The sequence below is a fragment of the Macrobrachium rosenbergii genome, chromosome 5 (genome assembly GCF_040412425.1).
Source record: "Macrobrachium rosenbergii isolate ZJJX-2024 chromosome 5, ASM4041242v1, whole genome shotgun sequence".
In the NCBI taxonomy this organism is placed as follows: domain Eukaryota; kingdom Metazoa; phylum Arthropoda; class Malacostraca; order Decapoda; family Palaemonidae; genus Macrobrachium; species Macrobrachium rosenbergii.
The window spans coordinates 36077366-36100137 of NC_089745.1; the positions used below are offsets into that span (position 1 = coordinate 36077366).

General features: G+C 38.5%; 1 protein-coding gene across 2 annotated transcripts in view; it reads right to left on the minus strand.

Annotated features, from left to right (window-relative positions):
* Nemp (Nuclear envelope integral membrane protein) overlaps nucleotides 1-22772 on the minus strand; it is a 215263-nt gene that overhangs the window by 125519 nt on the left and 66972 nt on the right. The gene's annotated exons all lie outside the window — the stretch shown is intronic.

The following is a 22772-nucleotide window of genomic DNA, read 5'->3' on the forward strand; positions in this document are numbered from 1 at the left end:
CCTAACTGAACAGCTTCAGATGAAGGGAATACCTTACTGAACACCTTCTGATGAAGGAGTACCTAACTAAACTGCCTCAGATGAAGGGAATACCTTACTGAACTACTTCAGAAGAAGGGAATACCTAACTGAACCACTTTAGATGAAGGGAATACCTTACTGAACTCCTTCAGATGAAGGGAATATCTTACTGAACTACTTCAGGTGAAGGGAATACCTTACTGAACTGCTTCAGATGAAGGGAATACCTTAATAAACTATGTCAAATGAAGGGAATACCTTACTGAACTGCTTCAGATGAAAGGAATGCCTTACTGAACTATTTCAAATGAGGGGAATACCTTATGAACTGGTTCAAGATGAAGGAAATACCTTACTGAACTATTTCAGATGAAGGGAATACCTTACTGAACTACTTCGGATGAAGGGAATACCTTACTGAACTGCTTCAGATGAAGGGAATTCCTTATTGAACTATGAATGAAGGGAATGGCATTTCACAGAATATTTCAGATGAAGGAATGTTCCTTGCCACCTTACTGAACTACTTCAGATGATGTCAAGTGCTCACCTCTTTTGTACCTTACTGAACTGATTCAGATGAAGGGAAACCTTACTGAACTATTTCAGATAAAGGAAATACCTTACTGAACTGCTTCAGATGAAGGGAATACCTTACTGAACTGCTTCAGATGAAGGAAATTCCTTACTGAACTACTTCGAATGAAGGGAATACCTTACTAAACTATTTCAGATGAAGGGAATACCTTACTGAACTGCTTCAGATGAAGGGAATACCTTACTGAACTGCTTCAGATGAAGGGAATTCCTTACTGAACTACTTCGGATGAAGGGAATACCTTACTGAACTGCTTCAGATGAAGGGAATACCTTACTGAACTGCTTCAGATGTAGGGAATTCCTTACTGAACTGCTTCTGATGAAGAGAATACCTTGCTGAACTAATTCAGATGAAGCAAAGACTTCACTGAACTGCAGCAGATGCAGGATATCTTACTGAACTACTTCAAATGAAGGGAATACCTTACTGAACTGCCGAAGATGAAGAGAATAACTTCCTGAACTTCAGCTGCTGAAGGGAACAACATACAGAGCAGCAGTGGATGAATGGCCTACCTTTCTTTGGTATGGCACGGAAAATAAATCGCAAACAAAATATAAAGTTTATGTACCATCATTAATTACAGCAATCTATTAGACATAGATACGACTCTTACATTAAATTGCATGACATGACCCCCATTAATCATTTTTTTTCTCTCCGTCGCTAATGTTGTTGCTTTGTGGGAGACTCCCTGGTTTTAACGAAATTAAAATGATCGATAAATCTGGTATTAGATTAAATTCTAGTTAATGCATACATACAGAATATGCAATTACATACTGGAACATCCGTAAATATATCTAGATTAAAATGTAGTCGATGCACTTAAATGATTCCAGGGCATGTGCAAATATGTAAACATATCTATAGCATATGACCATACATTTGAACATTTTTGTAAAATTGTATTTTATTTAGGTAATTATCAAATATACGACTCTCTGGTCACCAGTCTGACAAATTAATATTTCATAGTTATATATATATATATATATATATATATATTTTTATAAATATTACTGCTGTTCGCCCTCGATGTAGTTAGGTGTAGGAATATTAGCCAATTGACCTCGACAGAGAACATCTCTGCCCGCCGGTAGGGTAGGCAATTTAAAAATAACAATCACCGCTTTAGACAAATGGCGCCGCATAGGCTGGAAAGTTTGTAAACAAAATATGTTAGGGCATTAGGGACCTAAGCCTCAGAGAGGGTTTACGCTCAATGACCCCTAGTTATGGTGGCCCTTAAGCTTTATTCTATGCATTCGACGATGCCTTTGTCAAGGTCGGATTGCCCGGCGGTATAAGCCCTCTGGAAGAACGGCGGCGAGGTCGGGTCAGTGAGAGAGATCCCAGCGGTCACGGAACCAGGGTGACGCTGCGTGCGTGCCGAACGATATTCTTTATTACTTTCTCTCCTACGTCTATCTTAATTAGTGAATTGGGAAGACTGCCAGAATACGACTCCTGAGGTTCCTCGTTTGCGCAGCGACTCGACATTCACGGTAAGTCCGATTTTTGTTGAAGCTTCGTCGATTGACTAGTTCTTTTCTGTATTTCACATTTTTTCTTTGTTTTCTTCCTTCAGCCACCACTTAGGGTATATGTGTTTACAAAGTCTAGATTAAGCCTAATTATTTTATTGTTAGCTTCAACCCCATTATTCCAGTAAAATACCTAGGATTTAGGTAAGCAAAATCAGGTTAAATCTCGATGCTTTTGTATGCCTCGCGTCCGAATGTTTGGAAGAACCGCTTGCGTTTAAAATCAAATTCATCTCAAATATTCTTTGTTAAGGTTAATAACCCTTAACTGGCGACCTTTGGCTAATTAACGTCTGTCTTTGAGGTTAACTTTTGGCTTCAAGTGACAGGTTACGTGTAATCTTGGTTTGCAGGGCCGTAAAATTTACGTAAATTGAATAATACATGATCAACCAAGACCCATCACACGTAACATTGGCGACCTTGCCAGGATCTAAAGTACATTTTAGAGAAAGAATCTGGAGAAAAGGAAATTAAAATTACATTAATTCCAAAAAAAAAAAAAAATAAAAGTCAGATATCGAACTCCATTTCATTCTTCCAAACAAGGAACGAGGCATAATAATAAGCAGTAAAGAGAATAGTTATAATAACAAGTGTAGCGAGAATTAGCGTAGGAAAGGGTGCGTCGAGAGCAGAGAGTCATAATTTATAACGTTTAAGACAAGGGCATTTTACCGTGTTCGGATCGTGAGTCAAGTCGTTCAAGTAACGTATCTTAAAGGCCGGAAAAAGCGGAGCCCAGTTTCATGTACACAAAGTAATTTAGAAATCGCGTCGGCAATTCCGATCGTTATTGTTTGCATATAGCGGGAATCATTCAAAAAACCGTGTCAGTGAAGTGGCGAACGAACGGAAGTAGTAATTTTATCAATAAAAATACATTTTCAGTAAAGTAAATTTGGTCGTTCCAAATCAAGCCAAATCTATTCCATTGTTTTTGTTTCACCCGGTGAGAACGATAACAAAAGACACAAAGTTGTTTGGTAATTTAGTTTTCCATCCGTTAACGTAAAACGCTATGCATGATTGGTATATTTAAAGTAAAATCTGGATACCTGCATTTGTTTCGTTCGTTGTTTTTGAATTTGTGCTAAAAAAAGAAAATAAAGTTGTTTTGAAATTGTTAGAACTGCCTGAGAGAACGGCCATTTTTTCCGCCATCTTAAGACCTTGTTTTGAAATTCTAGTTGTGACCATTTTCTGCCGCCATCTCCCAGACCTTGTTTTGTGAACTACTTTCTCGGCTTGTAGTATAAGTAGAAGTTAGACAGACTCCTAATAGACAAAAAAAAAAAAAAAAAAAAAGATAATTTAGGCAGGGAAAGATAGGCCTTAGTTAGGAGTAATACCACAAGTTCCTATACGAATACCTACTATAAAAATCATATAAAGAAAATTTAAAATTTTTACGATAAACTTTTGTGATTCGGCTCCCGGGAAAATTAAGATAATAAAGTAATCCCTAAGGAAGCCAAGACGACGCATCTATATCATTTTATTAAGATCCATGCCATTGTGCATGTATAAAATCTTGTTTACATGTTCTCAAGCAGCAAGAAATTCGCTGATTGAAACTCTCTCTCTCTCTCTCTCTCTCTCTCTCTCTCTCTCTCTCTCTCTCTCTCGTCATTCAAGTAAGCATTCCTAACCTAAGTGTACGTGACCCTCTTCAAAGAAAGAACGGCCGACACTAGGCTAATTAATTGAATACAATAAACCAATTAAAAGAAAACACCTCTGTCCCACAATAGATGAGGACAAGTTAAGAGTAATTACAATACAGTGATAAACTGTCGGTCACGAGTGAGGCCTGCTATCCAGACCGAAGCCAACAGTAGTTTTCACCCTCTGAAAAAAAAAAAAGAAGGGGCCGGTACTGGGACCAGCCACTCACGAGGATCTTTAAGAAAAAAAAAAACCCAAATTCACTTTATTCCACAGTGCCAATAATTTGCAGCACTCATCACTGGAATAGCTTACTTTATCTCTCTCTCTCTCTCACTCTTTTACCTTCCCTTTCTCTCTCATTCGATTGTTGCACTCTGCAGGGGTGTAGAGTGCCTTTCCTCCCATATAGCCTAGTTGGACTCCAGTAGAGGGTCCCTAGGAACACATTGGCACCATAAGTGCCACCAAGCAAGAATCCAGAAAAATAAATAAAACAAAACCAAAAGGGAACACAGAAGAGAAAGTTCTTCTGGAACCTAACCTGCACCAGTGCCTAGGGATACTGAGTGCCACCAGTGTGACCTGTACACGGCACACCCAAACTACAGTGCCACCTTTTGAAAGGGTGCCACGTCATTGAAGAGACACTTCCTCGCTGCCCAAGTACGCCCGTCGACCCGGTTAGACGCCCTTCCCCACCAGAACCATGGCAGCAGAGCATTATAAAACTTTCCTGGGGCTGGGGACGGCGGCAGGTCTCACCGGCTCGGAACTTACTACCTGGGTTAAGGAGCAAGTGGACGACTTGGCCAAGCGGGAGAAGGAAGAAAGACTCGAGCAGAGGAAGTATGAAGCCGAGCAAAGGCAGTATGAAGAAGAGAAGGGATGAAGCCGAGCAAAGGCAATATGAAGAGGAAAGAGAAGAAAGAAGGAGACAGCATGAGTTAGCCTGCAAGGAAACTGAGTTAGCCCTAAAGGAGAAGGAGCTCGAGCTTGAGAGAGCGAAAATGGAGAATGCAGAAGCTATGGCTAGCCATCAAGCCTCCAGTCCTACACCTGCTGCATCAAACGCTCCAATTTCGAGCATCAATTCTCTAGTCCCCAAGTGGACTGAGGACGAGCCAGAAGCATGGCTGGAGGAGATCGAGGCTCTTTTCGATAACTACAGCACCACGGAGACGGAGAGAGCCTTAATACTAGCCAAGCATATGGAGGGAAAAGCCAAGGCAGCGCTTCGCTCACTGGAGAAGAGCCAGAGAGGCAACATGGCGGAAGTTCGTAGAGAGTCATTACAAAGGCCTACGAGATAACCCCAGAAAAATGGAGACAACGGTTCCGAGGTCTTGCCAAGGAAGTCGGCTGGTCTTGGACGGAATGGGCATGTCACAAAACCCAGTCCGGACGCGCTGGTTCGACTCCTTGGCCTGCACGACGTTTGAGGATCTCTTCAATCGGACCATGCTAGAAGACCTTTTCCAATGTGTGCCAGGGCCCCTTGCGGTATATCTTAACGATAAACAGCCCTCCACACTTATGGAAGCTTGTCGCATGGCTGATTCGTGGGAAACTTTCAATCAGTCGCATAGCACCTCTCAGAAGCGAATCATCCCTCCGGCCTACCTCTCGAACTCCACTCGCCCGAAGAATGGACTGCCTAGCAAGACCCTGTGCAACTATTGCAAGAAGGGGGGCCACGCTGAAGCTGAGTGCCGATACAAACTCGGCACTAATAAGCAGCCTAACCCTACCAGCCAGAACTCCGCTCCCGATTCATCCGCTCAGCCCTCTCCTCCAACAGTTACTGCAGGCCACCGAGCCCATCCAAAAGGCCCGTGCAAATCCTGTGGGGCTGCTAGCCACTACAATGCTGGATCTCCGGCCTGTCCACATCATGTCCCCACCACCAAATTTGTCAACCTAATCAGCACTTCATTTTCTGCGGCTGGTCCGCACCGGATCCTTTACCCGAGAGACTGGAAACCCAGTCATCTCGGTGGCCCCTCTTCAGAGCACTAGCCTGCCAGTGACCCTTCCGGTCACAGTAGACACCGCGGCAGATATTAGCCTGATCGCCAGGGCCCAAGTGCCAGCCGGTGCCATGGTTGACGAAGAAACCCGGTGGGAAATGAAGTGGATAGAGGGCCACGCCATTACCGTTCCTACTGTCCAACTCCAGGTTATGACACCTTGGGGCACGATACCCCACCGCCTTGGCGTGGTAGGTGGAATTCGGCCCGGAGTGGTCTTCTTGTTGGGTCGGGATCTTCTCTGCGGAAGCCCGTCACCAACGCCACTTCGCAGCCACGTTACCGCCTCCTCCACAGAGGCCCCAGTTGTAACTCCCCAAAATGACAAACCTCCACCTTCCGCCCACCAAAGTGGTCCGCGGAAGGGGCATAAACCAAATTATTTCCAGGCCTCAGCCCTCTCCAATCGCGAAGGGCTGGCCCACCAAGAGGTCCTCCCTCCGCGAAGAGAGATTCAGGAGGAGCAGTACCGCTGCAGGACGTGCAAGCGGGCAGACCACTCCACAAATTGGGAGGGCTGCCCAAGCAAGCAACGCCCAGCGGACGCCCCGAACAAAACTCACCGAGAGGCTACGATCTCCTGCTGGGGCAGGAATCTCTGCCGCAGCCAACCACAAGTCGTCCGAGAGGTATTGCACCTCGGACCCCTTGTCAGGCATGCCTGACCCTCAACTGCTGCCAGTGCCACTTGCGAGCACTGAGCAGTGCCAGACTCCGTCCGCCACGGACGTTGAGCTACCAATGGAAAAGGCCCTATGCTGGGTCTAAATCATGAGGCTAATCCTCCTCCGGGAGATTTAGGGTTCCCATGCAGTTGATCATCGCGACTGGAGAGCCTCCAGCACTGAAACTTCTTCTTTGCAAGATTTTGATTCCAGGGATGAACCCTGGAGGATCGAAATGGTACCCCTTCCTTGGAAGACCAGGAACTGGCATCCTCGGACGCAGAAGTCGAGATCGCTCCGCTCCGGTTGTCGCAGCAGCCGGAGTAGGGAGTCCTCCCGCAGCTTTTGCAGTTGCCCCTGACTTCGCGCCCGCTAGCCCTCCTGGCCTGTCCCCGGAGTCAGTGCTCTCATCACCTGCTAGGCCAGCTACTGATAGGCCTTGGAGGAAACTGAAGAAGAAGAAGAAGGGGCGGAAGAGAGCCCAGTAGTTGCCGAGCTATATGCTCATCCTGGCACTAGTGCCTCTCGGCACAGTGCCCTAACATCTAAGAGTGATCCTGGCCCCTTGCCCAGAGAAGGTAGCCAGTGTGATCTCTTCCTTTTATTTGTACCTAGCCTAGGCCACCTTAAAGTACTGTACATCAATTTAGTAACCTTGTTCCTTCCACTTACCACCGAGCCGCAGTAATCATGTAAGTAGCATAACTAATTTCAGTAATCTTAACTATTGTGAAACGAGCCACGATGCTCGTGACACGCATGGCCTAAGACCTCAGTGAGGCACCCATTTATCATATGAGGCAACCCTCATGAATTAACTAGTAAATTTTAATTGTATTAAACATAAACCATGTTGTAATTTAGTTAGAATATTAACTCTTATGTTGGTGCTACGGTCGGGTTAGGATAGGTTAGGCTAGGGAATATCATAGAATGTACCACTAGGCTAGGTCTAAAACACATCTTGATTGTAGGAGGTAGCCTATAATAACCGTGAGCACCTTCCAGTACTATTAGAATTAGGTAAAGTAGTGATTATAGCTCATATCCTATCTAGGTTAGGTAGTTCTGTAGCTAGGTAGGCTAACCAGGACTAATCTGCTCAGGGGAAGGAGAGTAACCTACGAGAGGCGAACAGCTTGTTTAGTATAGACCTTCACGCCGAAAAGGGAGTGAAGGCCCTCTTAAGGGGGAGCTTTTATAAATATTACTGCTGTTCGCCCTCGATGTAGTTAGGTGTAGGAATATTAGGTCAATTGACCTCGACAGAGAACATCTCTGCCCGCCGGTAGGGTAGGCAATTTAAAAATAACAATCACCGCCTTAGACAAATGGCGCCGCATAGGCTGGAAAGTTTGTAAACAAAATATGTTAGGGCATTAGGGACCTAAGCCTCAGAGAGGGTTTACGCTCAATGACCCTAGTTATGGTGGCCCTTAAGCTTTATTCTATGCATTCGACGATGCCTTTGTCAAGGTCGGATTGCCCGGGCGTATAAGCCCTCTGGAAGAACGAAGCGAGGTCGGCCCAGAGAGATCCCAGCGGTCACGGAACCAGGGTGACGCTGCGTGCGTGCCGAACGATATTCTTTGTTCTTTATTACTTTCTCTCCTACGTCTATCTTAATTAGTGAATTGGGAAGACTGCCAGAATACGACTCCTGAGGTTCCTCGTTTGCGCAGCGACGTTCGACATTCACGGTAAGTCCGATTCTTGTTGAAGCTTCGTCGATTGACTAGTTCTTTTCTGTATTTCACATTTTTTCTTTGTTTTCTTCCTTCAGCCACCACTTAGGGTATATGTGTTTACAAAGTCTAGATTAAGCCTAATTATTTTATTGTTAGCTTCAACCCCATTATTCCAGTAAAATACCTAGGATTTAGGGTAAGCAAAATCAGGTTAAATCTCGATGCTTTTGTATGCCTCAACGTCCGAATGTTTGGAAGAACTGCGAAATTTAAAATCAAATTCATCTCAAATATTCTTTGTTAGGTTAATAACCCTTAACTGGCGACCTTTGGCTAATTAACGTCTGTCTTTGAGGTTAACTTTTGGCTTCAAGTGACAGGTTACGTGTAATCTTGGTTTGCAGGGCCGTAAAATTTACGTAAATTGAATAATACATGATCAACCAAGACTCCTCACACGTAATAATATATATATATATATATATATATATATATATATATATATATATATATATATATATATATATATATATACATACATACATACATACATACATACATACATCATATATATATTATATATTTATAATCTCCTGGTCACTTTGTTACCCGATATATATGTACTTTTAAACTTCAAAGTGACCTCTTGTGGATTTCCTCACACGTTTTTGGATACCCTTGTCACTACAAAGCCTAAGATCCAAAAAAATATATGCATCCTTCTTCGTGGTCAAGTGGTAAACTATACCCAATTCTGATGTGCCGGGTTTGAACCCTGCCACGGGTGTCAGGATTTCTTCATTTGGACATTCATTTGGATCTCAGGCTACGCAGTGAGAAGCAAATCCAAAAAGCGTGAAGAAATTGTGGTTACTGTGGCTACTACACATACACATGCATGCACACACACATAATATTATATATATATATATATATATATATATATATATATATATATATATATATATATATAACCATCGTTGTATTAAAACAAACACACTTAACATAGTACTGTGTTCTACTTTGTGTCTAAAACTCGTCAAATGATATTAATATTCTGTTCTCATCCTTGCGTGACGGTACAGCAACCAGACGACTTTTGCACGCTTCCACGAAATGTCCTTTTGCGAGGTAAGAGATTTTTATTTTCCCTCATTCATTCCGTAGAGAAGCTGAGTCAGGCATTAGGTTTTTCATAAGTATTCGACGACCCATATTTTTCATTAAATGCGTTGGAAAAATAAAGCAAAACTGTTGTATCTACAGTTAGAAAAAACTTTTTGATTTAAATGTCTGCCGAGTTGATTCGTTGTAATAATAGTTATCAATATATGCAGCGACGAAAATATGTCGTTAAGTTGGTTCCAATTCCGCTGGGAAGGACCACCTTCATTCATTTCCTTGTCGCATTCAAGGCTTGCAAAGGCAAGTGTAAATAAATAGTGCGAATTAAACGAGACGTTAAGAGGTCCTTCTGACTGTTCAAAACGTGTACAATAACGCACACACACACAATACATATATATACACACATATATACTATATATATATATATATATATATATATATATATATATATATATATATATATATATATATATATATATGTGTGTGTGTGTGTGTGTCAGTGTGTGTGTGTGTGTGTGTGTGTGTGTGTGTGTGTGTGTGTGTAGACAGACAGGTAGATATATAGATAGATAGATTGTGGTTTACACTGAATACCAAACGACTAGCCACTCTGACAAACGAACCTGCTCCAGTAGGAAGCATATAGGAGAATAGGTTCTAATGATGCAAAGAATGTATTTTAAAATGAATCAGCGAGATTCCAAAGAATGCAATATTCTTCTATTGTGCAATTCAATAACATTACTTTAACCAATAACCAACAGACAGAAGAATATTCGAGAACACAAACATCCACCAAAGCTGAGAAATGCAAGTTCCTCCAATCCACAGATAACTTTTTGCATTATCCTATCAACCAAATGGCAAACAAGCCAACAGCCGAAGTCTTCGCCTTCGTGTATGAAAAAATGTCAAACTTTTCAACATTTCAATTTTGGTCCTCTATACCCCAAATTAAATATTACTGTTGCTTATGAACCTTGATGATGAAGACAAGGCCATAGAGTGAAATAAAACAAATTAGAGCAAATTCTGCAGGTCGGCGTATGGAAAATCATAAAATTTTTCAAAATTTCAATTTTAGTACTCTATGTCCACAAAATGAAAATTATTGTTATTTATTAACGTTGATGACAGAAACTCGCCTACAGAGTGAAATAAAAAGAAATTGGCGCAAATAAAATTTCACCAGAAAATATGTCCAAATTTTTAAACGTTTCAATTTTAGTCCTCTATGTCCCCAAAATGACGATTAGTGTTGTTTATGAACGCTGATGATGAAGACTCGGCCATAGAGAGAAATAAGAAGAAATTTCAGGAAATTAAATTTCACCAGAAATTCTGTCTAAATTCTGCAGGTTCGCATTTGGAAAAAATTTCAATTTTTGCAACATTTCAATTTCACCTCTCTATATCCACAAATTGAAGATTACTGTTGTTTATGAACGTTGATGATGAACACTCGACCATAGAGTGAAATAAAAAGAAATTGGAGGAACTCAAATTCCACAAGAAATTCTGTCCAAATTCTTCAGGTCCGCGTATGGGATAAAAGTCAAATTTTGCAACGTTTCAATTTCAGCTCTCTATATCCCCAAAAGAAAGATTAGTGTTGTTTATGAACGTTGATGATGAAGACTCAGCCATAGAGTGAAATAAAAAAAATTTGAGGAAGTTAAATTTCACCAAAAATTCTGTCCAAATTCTGCAGGTCCGCATATGGAAAAAATTTCAAATTTTGCAACATTTCAATTTCAGCTCTTTATATCCCCAAAATGAAGATTAGTGTTGTTTATGAACTTTGATAAAAAAGACTCGGCCATAGAGTGAAATAAAAAGAAATTTGAGGAAATCAAATTTCACCAAAAATTCTGTCCAAATTCTGCAGGTCCGCATAAGGAAAAAATGTCAAATTTTGCAGCGTTTCAATTTCACCTCTTTATATCCCCAAAATAAAGATTAGTGTTGTTTAAGAACGTTGATGATGAACACTCGACCATAGAGTGAAATAAAAAGAAATTGGAGTAACACAAATTAAACCACAAATTCTGTCCAAATTCTACAGGTCCGCGTATGGAAAAAACATCAAATTTTGCAACGTTTCAATTTCAGCTCTCTATAGCCCCAAAATGAAGATTAGTGTTGTTTATGAACGTTGATGATGAGGACTCGACCATAGAGTGAAATGAAAAGAAATTTGAGGAAATTAAATTTCACAAGAAATTCTGTCCAAATTCTGCAGGTCTGCATATGGTAAAAATTTAAAATTTTGCAAAGTTTCAATTTCAGCTCTCTATATCCCCAAAATGAAGATTAGTGTTACTTATGAACGTTGATGATGAAGACTCGGCCATACAGTGAAATAAAAAGAAATTTGAAGGAATTAAATTTCACCAAAAATTCTGTCCAAATATGGAAAAAATGTCAAATTTTCCAACATTTCAATTTCAGCTCTCTATATCCCCAAAATGAAGATTAGTGTTGTTTGTGAACGTTGATGGTGAAGACTCGGCCATAGAGTTAAAAAAAAAAAGAAATTTGAGGAAATTAAATTTCACCCGAAATTCTGTTCAAATTCTGCAGGTCCGCGTATGGAAAATATGTCAAAGTTTGCAACGTTTCAATTTCAGCTCTCTATATCCCCAAAATGAAGATTAGTGTAGTGTTGTTTAAGAACGTTGATGAAGAACACTCGGCCACAGAGTGAAATAAAAAGAAATTTGAGGAAATCAAATTTCACCAGAAATCTGTCCAAATTCAGCAAGTCTGGGTTTGGAAATATCAAATTTTGCAACGTTTCAATTTCAGCTCTCTACATCCCCAAAATGAAGATTGTTGTTGTTCATGAACGTTGATGATTGAAGACTCGGCCATAGAGTGAATGAAAAAGAAATTTCAGAAAATCAAATTCCATCAGAAATTCTCTCCAAATTCTGCATGTCTGCGTAGGTAAAAGACGTCAAATTTTGCAACGTTTCAATTTCAGCTCTCTATATCCCCAAAATGAAGATGAGTGTTGTTTATGAACGTTGATACTGAAGACTCAACCATAGAGTGAAATAAAAAGAATTGGAGGAAATGCAATTTCACCAGAAATTCTGTCCAAATTCTGCAGGTCCGCGTATAGAAAAAATTAAAAAATTTTACGTTTCAATTTCAACTCTCTATATCCCTAAAATGGAGATTAGTGTTGTTTATGAACGTTGATGATGAACACTCGACCATAGAGTGAAATAAAAAGAAATTGGAGGAACTCAAATTCTACCAGAAATTCTGTCCAAATTCTGCAGGTTCGCGTATGGAAAAAAAGTCAAATTTTACAACGTTTCAATTTCAGCTCTCTATATCCCCAAAACGAAGATTAGTGTTGATTGTGAACGTTCATGATGAAGACTCGGCCACAGAGTGAAGTAAAAAGAAATTTGAGAAAATTAAATTTCACCAGAAATTCTGTCCAAATTCTGCAGGTCCGCATATGGAAAAAATGTTAAATTTTGCAATGTTTCAATTTCAGCTCTCTATATCCCCAAAATGAAGGTCAGTGTTGTTTATGAACGTTGATGATGAAGACTCGGACATAGAGTGAAATAAAAAGAATTTTGAGGAAATTAAATTTCACCAGAAATTCTGTCCAAATATGGAAAAAATGACAAATTTTGCAACATTTCAATTTCAGCTCTCTATATCCCCAAAATGAAGATTAGTGCTGTTTATGAATGCTGATCATGAAGACTCGGCCATAGAGTGAAATAAAAATAAATTTGAGGAAATCAAATTTCACCAGAAATTCTGTTCAAATTCTGCAGGTCAGCGGATGGAACAAGTGTCAGATTTTGCAACGTGTCAATTTCAGCTCTCTATATCCCCAAAATGAAGATTAGTGTTGTTTATGAACGTTGATGAAGAAGACTCGGCCACAGAGTGAAATAAAAAGAAATTTGAGCAAAATTAAATTTCACAAGAAATTCTGTCCAAATTCTGCAGGTCCGCATATGGAATAAATGTCAAATTTTGCAACGTTTCAATTTCAGGTCTCTATATCCCCAAAATGACGATTAGTGTTGTTTATGAACGTTGATGATGAAGACTCAGCCATAAAGTGAAATAAAAAGAAGTTTGAGGAAATTAAATTTCACCAGAAATTCTGTCCAAATTCTGCAGGTCCGCATATGGAAAAAATGTCAAATTTTGTAACGTTTCATTTCCAGCTCTCTATATCCCCAAAATGAAGATTAGTGTTGTTTATGAACGTTGATGAAGAAGACTCGGCCACAGAGTGATATAAAAAGAAATTGGAGGAAATTTTATTTCACCAGAAATTCTGTCCAAATTCAGCAATTCCAGGTATGAAAAAAATGTCAAATTTTGAAACATTTCAATTTCAGCTCTCTATGTTCCCAAAATGAAGATCAGTGTTGTTTATGAACATTGATGAGGAAGACTCAGACATACAATGAAATAAAAAGAAATTTGAGGAAATTAAATTTCACCAGAAATTCTGTCCAAATATGGAAAAAATTACAAATTTTGCAACATTTCAATTTCATCTCTCTATATCTCCAAAATGAAGATTAGTGTTGTTTATGAACGTTGATGATGAAGACTCGGCCGTAGAGTGAAATAAAAAGAAATTTGAGGAAATTAAATTTCACCAGAAATTCTGTCCAAATTCTGTAGGTCAGCGGATGGTAAAAATGTCAGATTTTGCAACGTTTCAATTTCAGCTCTCTATATCCCCAAAATGAAGATTAGTGTTGTTTATGAACGTTGATGAAGACGACTCGGCCACAGAGTGAAATAAAAAGAAATTTGAGGAAATTAAATTTCACAAGAAATTCTGTCCAAATTCTGCAGGTCCGCGTATGGAATAAATGTCAAATTTTGCGACGTTTCAATTTCAGCTCTCTGTATCCCCAAAATGATGATTAGTGTTGTTTATGAACGTTGATGAGGACGACTCGGCCACAGAGTGAAATAAAAAGAAATTTGAGGAAATTAAATTTCACCAGAAATTCTGTCCAAATTCAGCAGGTCCACATATGGAAAATATGTCAAATTTTACAACGTTTCAATTTCAGTTCTTTTTGTCCCTAAAATGAAGGTTAGAGTTGGTTATGAACGTTAATGATGAAGACTCGGCCATAGAGTGAAATAAAAAATTGGAGGAAATCAAATTTCACCAGAAATTCTGTCCAGATTTTGCAAGTCCGCGTATAGAAAAAATGAAAAAATTTTACGTTTCAATTTCAGCTCTCTACATCCCCAAAATGAAGATTGGTGTTGTTCATGAACGTTGATGATTGAAGACTCGGCCATAGGGTGAATGAAAAAGAAATTTCAGAAAATCAAATTCCATCAGAAATTCTCCCCAAATTCTGCATGTCTGCGTAGGTAAAAAATGTCAAATTTTGCAACGTTTCAATTTCAGCTCTCTATATCCCCAAAATGAAGATGAGTGTTGTTTATGAACGTTGATACTGAAGACTCAACCATAGAGTGAAATAAAAAGAATTGGAGGAAATGCAATTTCACCAGAAATTCTGTCCAAATTCTGCAGGTCCGTGTATGGGAAAAAAGGTCATATTTTGCAACGTTTCAATTTCAGTTCTTTATGTCCCCAACACGAAGATTAGTGCTGTTTATAAACGTTGATGATGACGACTCAGCCATAAAGTGAAATAAAAAGAATTTGGAGGAAATAAAATTTCACCAGTTCTCTCCAAATTCTGCCGGTCCGCGTGAGTTAAAAACGCCAAATTTTGCCACGTTTCAATTTCAGCTATGTCTCTAAATTGAAGATTAGTGTCGTTTATGAATTAATGATGAAGTCTCGACCAAGAGTGAAATAAAAAGAAATTGGAGGAAATCAAATTCCACCAGAAATTCTGTCCAAATTCTGCAGGTCTCCATATGGAAAAAATGTCAAATTTTGCAACGTTTCAATTCCAGCTCTCTATATCCCCACATTGAAGATTGGTGTTGTTTGTGAACGTTGATGATGAAGACTCGGCCATAGAATGAAATAAAATGAAATTGGAGGTAATCAAATTTCACCTGAAATTCTCTCCAAATTCAGCAAGTTCGCGTATGGAAAAAAGATCAAACTTCGCAACATTTCAATTTCAGATCTCCATATCTTCAAAATGAAGATTAATGTTGTTTATGAACGTTCATGATGAAGACTCAACCATAGAGTGAAATAAAAAGAAATTGGCGGAATCAAATTTCACCAGAAATTCTGTCCAAATTCTGCAGGTCCGCGTATGGGAAAAAGGTCAAATTTTGCAACGTTTCGATTTCAGGTCTCTATATCCCGAATATGAAGATTGTTGTTATTTATGAACGTTGATGATGAAGTCTCGACCATAGAGTGAAATAAAAAGAAATTGGAGGAAATAAAATTTCACCTGAAATTCTCTCCAGATTTTCCAGGTCCGCACAAGGAAAAAATTTCAACATTTGCAACGTTTCAATTTTAGCTCTTTATATCCCTAAAATGAAGATTAGGGCTGTTTAAGAACGTTATGATGAAGACTCGGCAACAGAGTGAAATACAAAGAAATTTGTGGAAATTAAATTTCACCAGAAATTCTGTCCAAATTCTGCAAGTCAGTCCGCGTATGAAAAAATGTCAAACTTTGCAACGTTTCAATTTCAGTTCTATTTTAGCTCGTTTATGAATCCCGGGCATAAATGAAATAAAAAGAAATTAGTGTTTGAAATTTACCCAGATTCTGCAGGTCACGTTGATGAAAAATGAAGACTTTTCAACCATAGAATTAAAATTAGTGTTGTTTAAACGTTGAATTCAACCATAGAATGAAATGAAAAGAATTGGAGGAAATACAATTTCACCAGAAATTCTGTCCCAATTCTGCATGTCCGCGTATGGGAAAAAAATGTCAAATTTTGCAACGTTTCAATTTCACCACTCTATATACCCAAAATGAAGATTAGTGTTGTTTATGAACGTTGATGCTGAAGACTCAACCACAGAATGAAATGAAAAGAATTGGAAGAAATACAATTTCAACAGAAATTCTGTCCAAATTCTGCATGTAAGCGTATGGGAAAAAATGTCAAATTTTGCAAAGTTTCAATTTCAGCTATGTCCCCAAATTGAAGATTAGTGTTGTTTATAAACGTTGAGGATGAAGTCTCGGTCATAGAGCGAAATAAAAAGAAATTGGAGGCAATCAAATTTCAACAGAAATTCTGTCCAAATTCTGCAGGTTTGTATATGGAGAAAATGTCAACTTTTGCAACGTTTCAATTTCAGCTCTCTATATTCCCAAATTGAAGATTAGTGTTGTTTATGAACGTTGATGATGAAGACTCGACCATAGAATGAAATAAAAGGAAATTGGAGGAAATAAAATTTCACCTGAAATTCTCTCCAAATTCAGCAGGTCTGCGTATGGAAAAAGGTCAAACTTTGCAACACGTTTCAATTTTAGATCTCTATATCCTCAAAATGAAGATTAATGTTGTTTATGAACGTTGATGATGAAGACTCGGCCAGAGTGAAATAAAAAGAAATTGGAGGAAATCAAATTTCACCAGAAATTCCGTCAAAATTCAGTAGGTCCGCGTATGGAAAAAATGTCAAATTTTGCAATGTTTCAATTCCAGCTCTCTATATTCCCAAAGTGAAGATTAGTGTTGTTTATAAACGTTGATGATGAAGACTCGACCATAGAGTGAAATAAAAAGAAACTGCAGGAAATCAAATTTCACCAGAAATTCTGTCCAAATTCTGCAGGTCCGCCCATGGAAATGTCAAATTTTGCAACGTTTCCATTTCAGCTCTCTATACCCCCAAAATGAAGATTAGTGTTGCTTATGAACGTTGATAATGAAGACTCGGCCATAGAGTGAAATAAAAAGAAATTTGAGGAAATCAAATTTCACCAGAAATTCTGTCCAGATTTTGCAGGTCCTCGTATGGAAAAAATGTCAAATTTTTTTAAAGTTTTAATTTCAGCTCTCTATATCCCCAAAATGAAGATTAGTGTTTTTATAAACGTTGATGATGACGACTCAGCCATAGAGTGAAATAAAAAAGAAATTGGAGGAAATCAAATTTCACCTGAAATTCTGTCCAAATTCTACAGTTCCGCACATGGGAAAAAAGGTCAAATTTTGCAACGTTTCAATTTCAGCTCTCTATGTCCCCAAATTGAAGATTAGTGTTGCTCATGAACGTTGATGAAGACGACTCGACCATAGAATGAAATAAAATGAAATTGGAGGTAATCAAATTTCAACAGAAATTTTGTCCTAATTCTGTATGACCACGTATGTATAAATGTCAAATTTTGAAACGTTTTAATTTTGGTCCTCTATGTCCCAAAATGAAGATGAAAGCAGCAAACCACGGTGAGGAAGTAAATCCAAAGACACAGATAACAAATGAATTTAACAAGTTAAAATGACAAGAACTATTGAGGTCAGTTTCTCTGCCCTGAGAGGAAATCAATTTTACCGATGTACTCAAATGATTCTGCATTGTAATCAAGCTTCAGATTCGACATTTGTTTAATGATGTTGAATTTCCTAGTGACGGGGGAGGCCAGAGCATTCAACAAAAGCTCTTTTGCTACGTTATAAGAATGCTGTATACTGTCCAAAGAATTTATCAGTGACGAGGCACGCCCTGAAATTTCTTGTTTCAAAAGTAAGAATTTATCATAATCAGAGTAATTAAAGCGTTTCGTCGCGTCTTCAAATTGCTGAAAGAACCTAATAAGATCCTCTCCCTCTTCACATGTGAGTTTAGGTAATGGGGCAGTTGCACTCTTGAGCAAGCTGCTCAGTGTGCTCCTAGAAACTTCCAAGCTGCAAGGATTAGGAACGGATAGAGCCAGATGAGACAGAGTAGACAAGCATTCATTGATCCTGTCTTTTGCTTACAATATTCTTCAGTTTCTTTATCATTTTTAAATATGGCTTTCGCTTCATCTTCGGAGTTTAATTCGCACTTCAGGGCTCTTATGACTGAATCGGCTTTTTCAAGCTCAACCTTGAGTCTTTTCAATTTTGTAACAAGGCAATCTTTCTCTTGAAGAGTATTATTACCAAAGCGGTCTATTTCAAGATGAATACTGTTAACTTGTCCTCGGTAGTTAGCCCGAGAACTAACCAGAAATTTCCGGTGTTTTGACATGCCTGCCACTTACAGTACTTACAGACCTTAGAAAAACACTGAGTGCAGCTAATGAATTAAATATAATCTATGCAGTCACAAAGAATTCACTCAAAAAACTCTCTATCAGGCCTGACAAAATACACTGTTAAAGTGGCACCGCAAAAAGTCGTTAAGGCCTGTGACTAACTGTAACCATAACAACAACCTTAAAGTACATAAACAATTTGCGACGGCCAAGCGAATAAGGAAACGAAGGACGGAGAAACGGCAACAACTAGCAAATCTCTAACACGTCCCTGTTCGGGCGCCATATGGAGAAAAAATAGCAAATCACGGTGAGGATGTAAATCCAAAGACACATAACTATTGAATTTAACAAGTGAAAATGACAAGAACTGTTGAGGTCCGCTTCTCTGCCCTGAGAGAAAATCAACCTGAGGGGTATCTCGGAGTGTATGCACCACTTCCTCTCCACCGAAATTCACTGCACCATACGTAAAGGACCTACAATTAAGAATATAGCTACTGAAATAACAAATGTATCGTGGGAAAATAATTTCATATTAAATTTAACGTAAATAGCAAGAAATTCAGCAAGCCTCAACAAAGAGCTAGCTTCGTGTAATTACGTCAATTTCGTAAATGTAAAGTATTAACTATGTAAAGAATAAATGTCAATTACGTAGGAAAATTTCTTAATTAAAACGAAATACTAATGGTTTGTAAACAACAAGCACAAGTTAAATGGTAATTATAGTGATCGAGTCCTCTACTTTAGTTTTTATCGACGTGTTGGCGACCAGGATTTAAGCCGTAAGATGTAAAAATCATACAAAAGAACAGCGCAGTCATATTGAGCCTGCATAAAAACTCACAACTGACTGGTCTTCAAAATGCTATACTGTAAAGGCAAGGTGATAAAGCCAATGTTTCATGGGTCGCCTTCCTCCGTCCTCGAAACCGTTTCACTTGGCCTTGGTGGAATTTACTGCTCCATGTCTGTTAAAGCTTTCCAAAATATGAAAAATCTCCAGAAAATCTGGATGGGTTCGATGAAACTCCGCTCTGGACTGGAATCTGAACTCTGAAGTGGACTGGGCTGGACTCCTGAACAGAAAACACCCCAAGGCAGGATCGATGCATATTTAACTGCCAAGCAGTCAGTTTCAAGAGCTATCCAGCTCAATGGTAAAGAAACAAATTTGTAAATTACCTTATTACCACTAAACCATTGCCTCCAGTTCAAACCTTCACCAAATTAAACAAAAGACTTATACTGTATTCTTGAATACAAATAAGAAAAATAAACAAAAAAGTATAAAGATATTTCTTTACACTCCACACTCAAGGTTCTTACATTTATTTTTTCGTTAAATGTAGAACTATGGAATAAGTATAAAATTTACCGAATTTTCTTTTACACGCGTATGGAAAAATGTCAAATTTTTAAACGTTTCAATCTTGGTCCTCTATTTCCCCAACATGAAGATTAGTGCTGTTTATGAACGTTGATGGTGAAGACTCGGCCATAGAGTTAAAAAAAAAAAAAATGGAGCAAATAAAATTTCATCAGAAATTCTGTCCAAATTCTGCAGGAAAAACGTCAAATTTTTCACCGTTTCAGTTTTGGTCCTCTAAAGTAAGTATACCTTAGTTTTACCAGACCACTGAGCTGATTAACAGCTCTCCTAGGGCTGGCCCGAAGGATTAGACTTATTTTACGTGGCTAAGAACCAATTGGTTACTTAGCAACGGGACCTACAGCTTATTGTGGAATCCGAACCACATTATAGCGAGAAATGAATTTCTATCACCAGAAATACATTCCTCCAACTCTTCATCAGCCGGCCGCGGGAATTGAACTCCGGCCCATCGAGTGTCAGTCTGAAGCTCAACCGATTCGGCCAACAAAGGGCTGTTTTGGTCCTCTATGTCCCCAAAATGAATATTAGTGTTGTTTATGAACGTTGATGATGAAGACTCGGCCACAGAGTGAAATAAAAGGAAATTGGAGCAAATCAAATTTCACCAGAAATTCTGTCCAAATTCTGCAGGTCCGCATATGGGAAAAACGTCAAATTTTTCACAGTTTGAGTTTTGGTCCTCTATGTCCCCAAAATGAAGATTAGTGTTGTTTATAAACGATCATGATGAAGACTCGGCCACAGAGTGAAATAAGAAGAAATTGGAGCAAATCAAATTTCACCAGAAATTCTCTTCAAATTCGGCAGGTCCGCGTATGCAAAAACTGTTTTCAACGTTTCAATTTTAGCTCTCTTTACTGTTTATGAACACTGATGATGAAGACTCAGACATTGAGTAAAATAAAAAGAAATTGGAGCAAATCAAATTTCACCTGAAATTCTACCCAAATTCTGCACGTCCACGCATGGAAAAATGTCAAATTTTTCAACGTTTCAATTTTAGTCCTCTATTTCCCCAAAATGATTAGTGTTGTTCATGAACTTTGATGATGAAGACTCGGCCATAAAGTGAAATAAAAAGAAATTGAGCTACTCAAATTTCACCAGAAATTCTGTCCAAATTCTGCAGGTCCGCGTATGGAAAAATGTCAAATTTTTCAATGTTTCAATTTTAGTTTTCTATATCCCCAAAACGAATATTGGTGTTGTTTATGAATAGTGATGATGAATACTAGGACAGAGTGAAATAAAAAAAACTGGAGCAAATCAAACTTCACCAGAAATTCTGTTCAAATTCTACAAGTTCGTGTAAGGAAGAAAATGTAAAATTTTTTAACGTTTCAATTTTAGCTCTCTATGTCCCAAAAATGAAGATCAGTGTTGTTTATGAATGTCGATGATGAAGACTCGGCCACAGAGTGAAATAAAAAGATATTAGGGCAAATCAAATTTCTCCATAAATTCTGTCTAAATTCTGCAGAATTGCGTATGGAAAAAAATGCCAAATTTTTCAACTTTTCAATTTTGGTTCTCTATGTCCCAAAAATGAAGATTAGTGTTGTTTATAGAACGCTGATGATGAAGACTCATCAACAGAATGAAACAAAAAGAAACAGAAGGAAATCAAATATCACCAGAAATTGTCCAAATTCTACAGATCCGCCTATGGTAAAAATGTAAAATTTTTTAGCATTTCAATTTTAGCACTCTATGTTCCCAAGATGAAGATTAGCGTTGTTTATGAACGCTCTCGATGAAGATTCGGACATATAGAGTGAAATAAAAAAAATGGGTGCAAATAAAATTTCACCAGAAATTCTGTCAAAATTCTGCAGGCCCGCGTTTGGAAAAAATTTTAAATTTTTCAACGCTTCAATTTCAGCTCTCTGTATCCCCAAAATGAAGATTAATGTTGTTTATCAACGTTCATGATGAAGACTCGGCCATAGAGTTAAATAAAAAGAAATTGGAGCAAATCAAATTTCACCAGAAATTCTGTTCAAATTCTGCAGGTCCGCATATGGAAAAATGTCAAATTTTTCAACGTTTCAATTTGAGTCCTCTATGTCCCCAAAATGATGATTAGTGTTGTTTATGAACGTTGATGATGAAGACTCGGCCATAGAAAAATAGCGAGGGCAGTTCTGTGTCCCGAGACCCCAAACTAATATGAGAACAACCTCCCATAAAACTGGTTTATTACCCACAAGACTATCCATGGGCAAAGGGCAAGAAGCTCCCTAAAAAAGGCTAAACCACAACCAGCTTTGGCCGACCAGAGAATACGAGATAGATAGACAGATAGTATATACAATTTAGGCACAAATCCAAGCGCTGGGACCTATGAGGTCATTCAGCGCTGAATTGGGAGTGAGAAGTTTAAAAGGTGTAATAGGAGGAAAACCTCGCAGTTGCAGTCGAAACAATTGTTAAAAGAGGGTGGAAAGTAAGACGGAAGAATATGAACAGAGGAACAGTAAAAGGAATGAAAGGGGTTGCAGCTAGAGGCCGAAGGGACGCTGCATAGAACCTTAAGTAATGCCTACACTGCACCACGTGAGGTGCACTGACGGCACTACCCTCCTACGTGGCAGAGAATACGAGGTCGAGCTGCTTAATAAAAAAAATGACCCATTTCGATATTTTATCATTTCCCCATAGTGTGATCTCCATTAGCGCTTTGGAAATTGATCAGCTATTAACTGAATTAATATTAAACTTGCATGACTTCAACAATGGATAACCGAAAAAATTTTTCAAAATATAAAAAGCTCAAACTTATCAATAAAGAAAATTCTTTATTCACCATTAATTCTGGAAAACAAAGAAAATATAAAAACTGATAAGATGAA